Source organism: Mus caroli, chromosome 5, assembly GCF_900094665.2.
Source record: "Mus caroli chromosome 5, CAROLI_EIJ_v1.1, whole genome shotgun sequence".
Taxonomy (NCBI): Eukaryota; Metazoa; Chordata; class Mammalia; order Rodentia; family Muridae; genus Mus; species Mus caroli.
In genome coordinates this window covers 13051683-13064391 of record NC_034574.1, presented here as the reverse complement: position 1 = coordinate 13064391, position 12709 = coordinate 13051683, and the positions used below count along the sequence as shown (strand labels likewise).

General features: G+C 37.0%; 1 protein-coding gene across 4 annotated transcripts in view; it reads left to right on the top strand.

Annotated features, from left to right (window-relative positions):
- The window catches only part of Cd36 (CD36 molecule), a 98762-nt gene that overhangs the window by 33978 nt on the left and 52075 nt on the right, over positions 1-12709 (top strand). Inside the window, exon 1 of one of the 4 annotated variants that reach the window (XM_029477078.1) lies at positions 4370-4500. The exons of 2 other annotated variants lie outside the window; for them this stretch is intronic. The gene's annotated coding sequence lies outside the window, so the exon portion shown is untranslated. Of the gene's footprint in view, positions 1-4369; positions 4501-12709 lie in introns of those variants that run through there. One more of the 4 variants, XM_029477077.1, reaches the window with a different exon arrangement.

Here is a 12709-nt window from a genome sequence, read left to right as displayed (position 1 = left end):
TTTTTTTTTTTTTTTTTTTTTTTTTTTTTTTTTTTTTTTTTTTTTTTTTTTTTTTTTTTTTTTTTTTTTTTTTTTTTTTTTTTTTTTGTGCCAAGGAAGGTCAATTCTGGACTTATATGTTCCTGAGCCGTCATTGCTCCATCCTGTCACTTGGGATCATGAGGACCTTATAGTTGTGGTAAAGGACCCTAAACCAATGGGATGGGGGGTTGAATTGTGTTGCATTTGTTACTCACAAGATGTATGTTATTCTAAATTACACTGGATATGCTGATGGCTCACCCATCTGTTTGCCACTGTATCTATTTCTCCTCAGCATAGTTGTAGTTCTCTTAATTATAGAACCTTGTTGACTAATTTTCCTAAAGGAGGACCAGCTGGTAACAGATACCCCTGGACTTGGAACATTGTTTCTCCTTCTGATGAGATTTCTCCTGGGGCCCTTACAACCCCTAAGGATGCCCCTAGTTCCTTCTCCAGCTCTTTCCCAGCTAAACAATTTAATCACAATTGGGATATGGTTGATCCAAGAAGTGGCTACCCACAATGGTTATGCTGAGTGTTTCCCAGGAAAGGAGTTACTTGTATGGTTAAAGAATCCTCAGACAACATAGATAATTGCTCTATTCCTAGTCATGGTTATGATTATAGGAATTTTTTGAATACCAGCAATGTTTGCTTTCCTGGAATGAGGATATACTTAAAAAGGCTCTCTCAAATTAGTTATTGGTTTTCTGATGGATAAGTGCCTTCTACTTCTCTAGCTAAACCATCTGACCATCTTGTCCTCCAAAGACATTTATAAAAACTTTTTGCTGCAACCAACTAGATTGTCATTAAATGTCCCTTCTTTTTACTCTGGGTTTTAAGCCTGTTATTTTTTCTTTTGCAATTTTGACTGAAAGTTTGCTCAGTGTTCTAATATTTGAGAAAAAAAGTCCTTTTATGATGCCTCCCGTGTTATTTGTGTTATAATCAATTGTACTAATCAGACATATTCCCCTGGCCTTTTTTAATTATTATTGTTAGGCAACCTCCTTAGGTTCTATTGCCTGCAAACCTGTCTCCATGGTTTGCTGATCCTGGAGCGTATGCAGTGGCGAGTGTGGCTCCTTTAGTCCATGTGTTTTACTGTTGCTCTTATGATAGGAATTGAAAGGTGGGTCTCTAGGATCTCTACCTTTCATTGCTGCTTCCACCACAGCCTTGATTCAGCAAGTCCATACTGCAGAACATGTTTTCACACTTTCCAAAAGTGTTTTCATAGCTTTTTTAATGCAGGAAAGAATTGATGAAGGTATAGATAGAATTAATGTCTCACAGGACGCTATATTGTATGTGGAAACTCAAATTCAAAATTAAGGTTAGGCTTACCACTGCCTATCAGAATAATTATAAATGAATTTGTGTTACTCCCTTGGATTATACTTGGGACCAAGTTCAGACTCATATTATAGATACATATGAAATAACTCTAAGATTGATTTAAATATTAATATGCTTTGTGAGCAGATTGCAGCAGTCTTGCATGCTCCTTTACAGTTCCCCTCGGCTGAATAGGTGGCTGCCTTCTTTCTCAGGTCCATCCAGTCTTATGGTTCTAATATGATTTCTAGTCTTTTCTCAGTTATCTAGGAACTGCTCAACAGTGGTTTCTTATTTCTGTTTCTTATTTTTGTTTTCTTTTTTGCAGTCACCCTCCAACAAGTAAGTTCAGGTCACCATGTTGTATCTCATGATGTCTGATATCCTCAATTAAAAAATAAAAAAGGGGGGGGGGAGAGATGGTGCTGGTGTCTTAGTTAGGGTTTAACTGCTGTGAACAGGCACCATGACCAAGGCAACTCTTATAAGGACAACATTTAATTGGGGCTGGCTTACAGGTTCAGAGGTTCAGTCAAGTATCATCAAGGCAGGAGAATAGCAGCACCATGCACAGTCATGGTGCAGGAGGAATTGAGAGTTCTACATCTTCATCTGAAGACCATTAGGAGAAGACTGGCTCATATGTGGTTAGGAGGGAGGTCTTATATCCACCCCCACAGTAACATACTTCCTTCAACAAGGTCATATTTGCTAATAGTGCCAAGCATATTCAAGTCACCGCAGGTGGGCATGCAGCATCTTCAGGGCAAAGCATATGAGTGCTTCAGTTTTGGCACTCTATTGTGGCAAGACCCATGAGACTCCTTCTCACTTGGCAAGGGGCAGTGACAAGTTTGGTGGCCTCTATGATTATTACCTAGGTCACATGTGCTATAAGTTGTCCTTGCTTTTGCTATGTTCTCTATTCTCATAGCAATCTTTATTTCACTTTCTTGGTCATGGACAAGGCTAGGATCATGCAGGCTGAAAGCCCCGTGGATGATTCTGTTTTTCCCAAAACTTTTTCGAGGGGTTAAACCCTCCTTTTCTCTTTCTGTGTCTATCAATCCTCCAGATGTGACAATTAATCCTGGGTATGATGGGACTTGTAATCATGTCCATTGAAAAGGAGCTACAGTCATGCTGAGTAAGACCATGGCAGTTCTGGAGTACAGTAGTTTCTGCTTCCATAACTGTTTTGAGGAAGCTGTGTCTGACCCAGGGAGATTTAAAATGGGGAGGCTCTGTCTGAACAACGGAGACTTAGGAAATAGGGAAACTATGTCTGATCAGTAGAGACTTAAAAATGGTTCTTGGAAAAAATGGTATCAGAAATTGATAAGCGTATATCAGAAAAGGTTGCTTGGTAGAGTAAGCATATCTCTGGGTGCAATTTAATAAAGGATTATGTCAGAGGGGTGCTATTTGATAACTGGACTTAGACCCACAAATACTTAATCTGTCTCTCACCTTTCTTAACCATATAACTAACTTTGCTACCAGCTGGGTATGGGCTCATGTCTACAGGGCATGTCTAGCTAGACATTTTTGGCTTCCTAAAATTGTGGTTCGTAGTGCAACATAAAGTCAGGGGTGAGTGAGTGTCCTGGCAATAGTGGAAAAGAGGAAGGAAGATTATTGGGGGAGATTTGTAATGATGGCGATTTTATAATGCTGCTATTAGGATTTCTTTTAAGTAAAATAACCAATGAAGTCACTGGTCAGGTGAGCAGGATTACCACTGTATAAATAAAGATGTTTTGAGATGTTTGGGACCACTTGCTTGAAAGTCAGTAAGTGGTCTATGTCTTTATTTGAGTCAATCCCCCTTGCCTGTCTCAGGACCTGAGCCTTGTAGACCTGGTCTCCAAAATTGCCTAGTCAGAGCAGTGCTTGAGAGCTCTCCCTGGTGGTGAGACTAAGGGAGAGCCAGGGAACTGACCTACTCAGCTACTATCTAGGCCCAGATCCTGAGCTCTAAATTGGCCTACGCCTAAATCTGTATTATCTGTGAATGTATGCAATGCACAAAAGAGCAGTCGTGCTCTTCCAAAGCTGCAGGATCTCTATGACACAGGGTAACAACAGGATAACCCAGAGGAGTCCTGGAGAGGATCCAGTATTGATGGTGTCACAGAAGGCAGCTATCTCATACTAGGCCGGTGCAATGAGCATTTGCAAGTGTAGATGAGTGAACAGAGAGATTACTGTGGGACACCACGGCATGGTAGAGCTCCCACGATGAGATGAGATAGTTTCTCTGCTTTTGGGGTATGTGTGTGTGTGTGTGTGTGTGTGTGTGTGAGTTTTATTTGAGGGTGATGATACAAAGGCAAAGGGTAGATATGAGAGGATGGGAAAATGAGAACTGGAGTGCATGATATGAAACTCACAAAGAATCAATAAAAGTGTTTTTAAATTTTATGATTATAATGTCCTATGTATTGCTAAGATACAGCATACTGTCAAGGGAATTGCTGTGAGGATGTTAAGTGGAATGTTTCCCTAGAGAGGGATCTACTCCTCTGTTCTTTTAAGTATCACGGACTTTCTTTCTTTCTTTCTTTCTTTCTTTCTTTCTTTCTTTCTTTCTTTCTTTCTTTCTTTCTTTCTTTCTTTCTTTCTCTCTCTCTCTCTCTCCTTNTCTTTCTTTCTTTCTTTCTTTCTTTCTTTCTTTCTTTCTTTCTTTCTTTCTTTCTTTCTTTCTCTCTCTCTCTCTCTCCTTTCTCTTCTTTCTCTTTCCCTCGCTCGCTCGCTCGCTCGCTCTCCTGCCTGCCTCCCTTCCTTCCTTCCTTCCTTCCTTCCTTCCTTCCTTCCTTCCTTCCTTCCTTCTTTCTTTCTTTTGTTTCTTAAGGAGCAGTTCATTTTTAAGCTGGATAGGTTAGCACATGCTGGATGCCAGGTTTACTTTGGTTCAGAAGCTTCACTGCTGCACTAGAGTGTCAATCAAAATTCCCCAGCCATTCTTGGACACTTGGAGGTGGGGCTAAGTGGTGAGCAGCAGTGATTTGACTTGTGGCAAACAGGGCTGGAGATATCAGGGACTCTGTAACCTTGCAACTGCATTTTGATGGTTCCTTTAAACTTGTGGCCTTGCACTCTCTCATCGGACTTCTAGCTGATTACTTCTGTGTAGTAAGTAAAACTTAACTAGACAAAAATTTGGTGATCCAGACTTGTGCTTGCAAATCTAAAATCAGTTCTTTTGATAGGATTATTTGATTTGTTCTTGTACAGTTTAGAGAATAATTGGGATTTTCTCACAGAAAGGGGAATAAGTGGGAAGTATTATATGTATTCAGTTATCCTGCTTAAACCTGTAATTGAGAAGGAAAGTCGACACTTTGTCAGCTATACTAATTATACTGTAATTTTGACAGTGATGTTACTAAGTTACTAAGTGATTAAAAAAGGATTCAGAAATATTTAAAATTATAATACTATATATATGTGTATATCTATCTATCTATCTATCTATCTATATTTATATATGTTGTATTAGAGGCTTATCTTAATGAGGTTAAATATGCCTCTATTTTCTGTCTATCTGTTTATCTATCTGTCTGTCTCTCTATCTGCCTATCTATCTGTCTGTCTATCTGCCTGTGTATCTACCTATCTGCCTATCTATTCGTGTATCCTAAGAAGACTGTTAAATAGTAGATGGTCTTTTCTTTTTTTCCCAAGAAGGAATCATAATAAACATTATAGCCAAGGCTTTAGCCTAGGGAGATTTTGCAGCAGAGTGTTTGGCTTTGAAATCTTTCAGAAAGAAGACTATAACCGTGCCTGTTTCTGGTGACCGATTATACTACACAGAGGTCACAGCAGTCCCTGCTGCTGGCTTTCCTGGCATGGTGCAAGTCAACAGGTCCTCTGGGAAATTTTTGTAAGGTGATTTTGCAACCTTGCCTTTTTTTTTTTCCTCAAGTTAAAAATTTCATCACTGCGATATGTAACTCATTTAACATAAGCTACTGAAACATTGATGAAATAGTTAAAAGGGTAATAAGAAATACTAAAATCCTAAAGTTAAATTAAAAAGTTTTCAATCCACAAATTACTACCAAGATGTTTTCATGGTAGTACTTTGCTGATAATAGAAGGTATATGCAATCAGGTATTGGAATTAAGCAAAGTTGTAGGCACACTTGCTTTGTTGCCTATATACAATACTTCTACTCCTCGGTGCTTGATGTTTTGACTGACATTGTGATGCAATGCTCTATAGCAATATTTGAACAGCTTGACTGTAGTTACATTATAGGGTTGGCAATATTGCCTAGGGAATTAGACCATGGGACAGCAGGCATACTTAGCCTCAGTGGGCACTGGGGGAATGCAGAGTTGAAGGTCTTTCTAAATTGGAGGAGATAATGCTAACACTTACATTTTCCCCAAATCATAGCTGTGCTTGTGTCTAGATCTCTCCAATTCTCTTTCTCCCTTGGGCAACTAGAAGTGGTACTTACATATTGTAAAGTATACTTTCACAATCTCAGGTAATTTCTACTTCATATAATCTAGCTTACCTAAAGCTTTAAATACTAACTACAAACCAGTGTTGTATTGTGTAGTAATGCTACAAAACATATTTTATATTAAATGACAATGAACTCGTTAATTTTAGAATTATGTAAATAACTATCTCTGAAGAGGTAGATGTTGTGTTTCATCTTGTTTGTTGAATGAATATGAAATACTGGTCATTTTCTAAACTTAATTTTATGCACTTAGCACTGTAAACATTCAAAGAATTCCCAGTGCAAATACTGTTTCATAAACTCCCAGGATATCCACACAGGGGACCTGTGAGGGTCACTGCATTACTGGATAATTAAAGAATCCTTTATTGGATTTGGTACCACAACAGTGATATTTGTTCTCTAAAGATGATGAAAGATCAGTAGAGTCCTAGAGCAGTCTGTGGAGCCTTACGTTGCTTAGAAACTCAGTGACTATGAGCTTGCTATGGCAACCCAAGTTATCAGTGACTACAAACTTAGTTGGCATTCTGCTACCTCTCCATATTGTACTGGTAAGAATATTCAGATAATAGCTTCCATAATCTCAGTAATTTTGTTAGTTATGCAACCAGAATAAATGGTATGTTAATACACTCAAATATGAAAGTAGCTACTTTAATAGATTATACATACATGAAATTGATTTTTAGTCATATATGTGTTCTATTTCAAATTAATGATGTGTGTGTTTGCTTTATGTATATATATATTTCCTTTGTATATATATGTGTGCGTCTGTGTGTGTGTGTATATATACATATATGCGTGTGTGTATGTATGTATAAGAGAGAGATAACTACATATGGTGCATTAAAAATATGAAAACAAAATTAAAACAGAAAGTTATTAAAATAGTATATCAACTGTTTTATAAATTTGACTCCTTAGTTATATTTACATATTCTATGAATATAGTACAACTTACTGTTAATTTTATTTTGTTTTCCTAACTCATTTGCAGACCATATATATGTATATCGTTATATAGTTTCTCCTTAAGATCTTAAATTAATAACTATGTCATCTGCTATACTAGAAATCAAATTCCTTTGGTGAGCATATTTTGGAAGTCATTGCAAAGGCACTGGGAAACTGTTATCCTTTTAGTTTGTGAAGTTTCTCATCACAGTGTGTTTATAGAATGTGGTCTTTGTGGCTAGCTCTGCTATTAGAGTCAGGGAGTAGCTTCCCTGGTCTACACATTTGGACCATGTAGAATCTTTGCTCTTTCTTGAGCTCTCCCTGTGTAAGTCCTGTACTTAGCTTATCTCTGTATTAATTCCAACTTTGTGTTTATCATTATCAGTAGCCGAGGTTCTCCTGAGACAAGCCACCACAGGCTCTATTGCTGTTCTTTTCTCCTGGGCATTACCATTTATGCATTTTGTTTTGATATTTAACTGTTCACCCTGTTAATATTTCTCTTGAGAGAAGAAACAACTTGACTTAGGTTATTACAGAAAACATCTCAATTAATAGAGATACTAAAATTTTTATACTTTTCCATATTTGTGATTCTGTACATGGTCAGCCTCTGTGAATGACTTAGTATGTTAGCACAGGTAGATGGTGTCTTTGTAGATAGTAATATGCCTCAATGTAGAGAAGGGCACACACAGAACTTTGGGCTGTTTCCTGGAGTCAATAGTCTACTGAAAGCCTAACCCAGAGCTCTTTAAGATTCTAATGAACATTCATTAAGAAAATCATGTGTTGCATAAATATTTCCCCTTTTATATAAAAATAGATTCTTAGCTGCACAGCAGTAGTTCACACTTGGGAGGCAAAGGCAACCATCTCTGAGTTCAAGGACAGCCTGGTCTATGGAGTGAGTTCCTTTCTCTGCCAAGGCTCCACAGAAAAATTCTGTCTTCAGAACTCAAAACTCAAAAAACAAAAACAAAACAAAACCAAAAAGAAATTTAAAAAAAAGGAAAAGAAATTACATTTTTTTGTAGCTCATACATATATCCTGACTACAGTTTCCTTTTTCTCTACTCCTCCCAGTTGCTCTGAAAGTACAAACCCATCTATATTTTATGTATGTTTAGATGGTTAACAGTTTACAATAAAATTCACTTTGTTTTGTTTGGCTTTGTTTTGCTTTAGTTTTCATGACAGGGTTTCCCTTTTAGCTCTGGTTGTGTTGGAACTTTCTCTGTAGAGCAGGCTGGCCTCGAACTCCCAGAGATTTTTCTACTTCTGCCTCCCAAGTGCTGGGGCTAAACATGTGAACTACCATCACTGAGCTAATAAGTTCTAAGAGCCAATATAGCTGACACATTCTGCCTGCCATCAAAAGTTTCAGAAGAATGCATGGTGGCCATGTTTCCTTCTGCGTAATATCTTGAAAGCCATCTTTACAACTATCAATTTAAAGCATTCTTTTATAGACTTTCTTTATAGAATTTGCATACAAGATCATCTAAAATGTTTAGGGAAAGCATATTTTACAGTAGTATTCATTTGTGCATTTTAATTATGTGCCAAATATTTTATAGAATGGAAGAATTCAAGCTACCCATGTAAATATTTGCTAATATGACATAAATATGATATATATATGCCTGCATGTATATATATATATATATATATATATATAATCACATTCAGTTTTTGTTTAAGCAAACTACAGCTTTTATTAGTCACATTGCATGCTTAATGTCTATTAAACCAAAAAATTTACATCTGGGAAATTACTACCCTTTAAAATTTTGCATCAGATAACTGGAAAAGGCAAGTATTTAACATAAATATGTCTCTTGTAAATGTATATCTTGATAATAGGCTATTTAATATTCATTCAGTGAATATTTGGACAAAATTGTGTTTTGCTAACAATTTTAAACAGCGGGATATATTATACAAATTTAAAAAACAATTCCTAGTAAATACGTTACAGAGACTCATTTTGTAACCTTCTACCTTGCTATTCAGAATTTGAACTTGGGGATATGTTGTGATTTCTATGGTAGGGATACTAAAGTGTTATTAATACACACAGAATTTTAAAATGTAGTCATAAAGCTTCTTATTGTGTAGAATATTTTTTTTTTTTTTTTTTTGTTCCAAAAAAAAAAAAAAAAAAAAAAACATTATTTCAAGCAGTCTTCTTGACCACATTTGATGAATTAAATGGTTGATTACAAGTTAGTTGTTTTTGTTGAAATCTGTGTGGTTAGGCTGGTGAAGCTCTTCTGTGCAAGCAGGCGGGCAAGGGTTCAGATCCCCAGCACTCATGTGAAAGCCAACCCCAGTAGTGCACATTTGTAATCTGAATACTAGAGAATAAAAGAATAAGATAGGCAGATTCTTTCTGCTTTCTGTATAGCCACCCTAGAAGAATCCATGAGCTCTAGGTTCAAGAAGAAACCCTTGCTGGGCAGTGGTGGCGCACGCCTTTAATCCCAGCACTCGGGAGGCTGAGGCAGGCGGATTTCTGAGTTCGAGGCCAGCCTGGTCTACAGAGTGAGATGTACGAAGTCGAGAGGAAGCATGAGAATATGCATCAGAATGTCTGAAGTTTTGGCTGAGACACATATCACTCTATTGAGATGTGGTGAGCTGCCACCGGAAGCAACAAAGCATAGCATAAACATCCGCTAAACTGATACAATGAGCGGTATCAATTAAAGGAGTCAAGGACCACGGGAACTTACAGTTTGTTCTGACTTAAGAAGTTGTGCGATTGTATGTGGACTTGTAATATATTGGTTTGGATGTAATCCCAAACTCACATACTTAAAAGCAGATGTCATATGGAAAGAAAATTAAATTCAAGACAGGATCTCAAGTACTCAAAAATAAACAAGTACACAGTGACTGAAAAGCCACTGAGGAAGGCAACTAGGACTGTTCTGAAAACGTTTTATGCAATCTATCTTCTGGGATATTCATCTTCATAGCTTTTAATAGGTTTGCATAAAATGTGATTATTTGGTGTTTGTACTGACTCATTTCATTACAGTTTTTTACTAACTCCCATCCTCTTTCCTCCAAGTAGTGTGATTATCAAACTTTCCCCAAGGAGTTGTTGAAAATGAGAGGAAAAACAGGCCTAGCAATATCTTGGATCACATCCAAAAAGGTATTTTTAGAGCGTAGAACACATTGAGGATGGTCCTACCAGCCTTATACATAGAGCTTGGAGAAATATGGGACACCCTTAGCATATTCGTTCCGAACAGCAACACTGTTGCTAACAAAGACAGTGTTAAGGAGCACCACAAAATGTACTCTGATTTCATGAGCATCTCACATTATACTTTCACCCATGAGCTAGAGACATTATAGTACAAGACTGGTTTGTAGAATGGTTAGCTACCCATAGCTAAGAGGCTGTGAGCTTTCAGAGCCCAAACAAACAAAGGTGTGTCCTGAAAGTCTAGCATGAACATTTTTCTCCTTACTTATTGCAAAGGTCACAGAACTCGTTCAGTAGTAAAGTCGTTTGAAGGTGACATTCCACAGCTCATAAGGTTCCACAGCCTATTACTGTTTACAAAAGTTATAACCAGGAGCAAAAGAGACAAGTTACCTTTATAAGGATAAGAGAAGATAGTTAATGGACTTGACAGACAATGGCGTAAAGATAGGGTTCATGATGCCTAAATTTACCCCAAAGAGACAGAAAGATTTTTTTTTTCTCTGTAGCTCACAAGGTGAAATACTTGAATCACTGCCATCATGCAATAATGGGAAGAAATCATTCATGGTTCTGCTATGCTGTCAGGGCCAGGAAAAGGATGAATGAGTTAAACTTCTGTTACCCACTGGTTAATTGTAGAGATTCCTAAGTGATCATTTCCTGCTCTGATCCACAAGTTTTGAACTTCCTTCATCTATGCAAGTAACAACATCCACCACAAATCACACACACACACGCACACACACACACACATCCATGGGAAGGTTCTTTATTTTAGGGTGATTCGGAATTTATACTCTGTCATATTCATTATAGACTGGTAGCCTGACATTTGTTACTCTTTTGGAGTCTATTGTTTCCTGAGATGTATTCATTTAAAAAAATGAAATAAAGAGCAGTGGTTGCACACAATTTTAATCCCAGCATTCCAGAGGCAGAGGCAGGCAGATCTCTGTGAGTTCAAGGTCAGCTTGGTCTACAAGATGAGCTCCAAGACAGCCAATGCTACACAGTGAAACTCTTTCTCAAAACCACCACCACCACCACTACCACCAATAATAGTAATAATAATAGTAATAGTAATGATGATAATAATAATAATAATGACATCTAAATGATTCATAGCAATCCAAGAAAAGTATTTTGTTCTGGAGATTTTATGACCTCATTCAGTATATTCTGTATGTTTATACATTAACAGCATATACATTTTTCATGTCTATATAGTTTGGAAAGTATTGAATCATGCTTTGTTGAAACAAAAAATATTCTTCGAGTACAAGATATTCCCACTTTTCATGTGAGGATTGAAAATCCTAAGCACACTGTTTTTTCTCGGATTTATTTATTTATTCGACTGTTTTGCTTGCGTATATCTATCTGCACATGTGTACTTAGTGCGACTGGAGGTTAAAGGAAAGTATCGGGTAGATCCTTTGGAACTAGAGTTATAGCAAGTTGTGAACTACCATGAAGGTGCTAGGATACAAATCTTGATCCTCTGCAATAGCAGCGTGTGCTCTTGACTGCTGAGTCAACTTTCCGATCCCCTAAGCATACTATTTAAAGATCTCTGAGGTTTGGTTTAAGAAGTAGCAGGTTCTTGAAAGACATAAGTTATTGAATTTTCTGAGAAGATATCTTCAAGATCCAAGCTAGAGAAATGAGCGTTTCTTTCACTGCAAGGCGGGACACATTGCTTTATGTATATAAAACCTAAGTGAGGTTGCTGTGTCACTCAGATGCAGTGTTTGTGTCGAGTGGTTCTTTGAATGTTGGGGTGCTGGAAGGATCACACTTCCTCATTCAACAACAACAAAAAGCATCAAAGACACACTATTTTCTATGTGGTAACATTTGAATTGAGCTATTGTTAGGTAAGCTACTTCTTAGAATATGTCTCCCCTGGCTTTACAAGGAGGTCTAATTAAGTTTCCATCCATGCCTTGGGAACAGTCAGTGACTCTGCTTGTGTGTCCTTGTATATTTATTTAACTCTTTCAGAAGCTATATTCTGCCATTGGGACTTTAAATAAAAGATACAACTATCAAATGTTATTTATGGACTTTTTATTTTTATTTTTGGCACAAGCTTATAAGTCTCATAAAGGATACTTAATAAGCAGAACAAAATCACTAAGTTTAAATATTTAATGAAAAATGGAAATCTTTCTCTTTTAAAGCATTTATCATATACTTCAATTATATTACTCTTTAAACAGCATAAAATTGTGATATTACTTTCGAATCACAAAGCATATTATTTTGTTCAACCCAAGGGCCAAACCATTATTCTTTTTCCTAATGTATTATTTTTTATTAAATTTGTTTTTAACCGCCCCCCCCCACCTCTCTCTCCGTCTGTTTCTCTGTCTCTCCGTCTCTGTCTTTGTCTTTGTCTCTGTCACACACACACACACACACACACACACACACACTTCAGTAACTCTGTTATAGCCTGGCTTTGCGATAAAATAACTCATTATTAATATTTGTTTTTCCTCAATTAAAATAAATGCTTTACTTTCTGCCATGTAACCTTGAAGTTAAGACACTGAATAAACACTTTTTCATGTGTTATTCATTACATACTGTCTTAATGCTTGGTTTAGCTGCTACTTAGTGCTATGTTCTGCTATTTTAACCAATTGTCCACTGAGTCCTCTTTGTT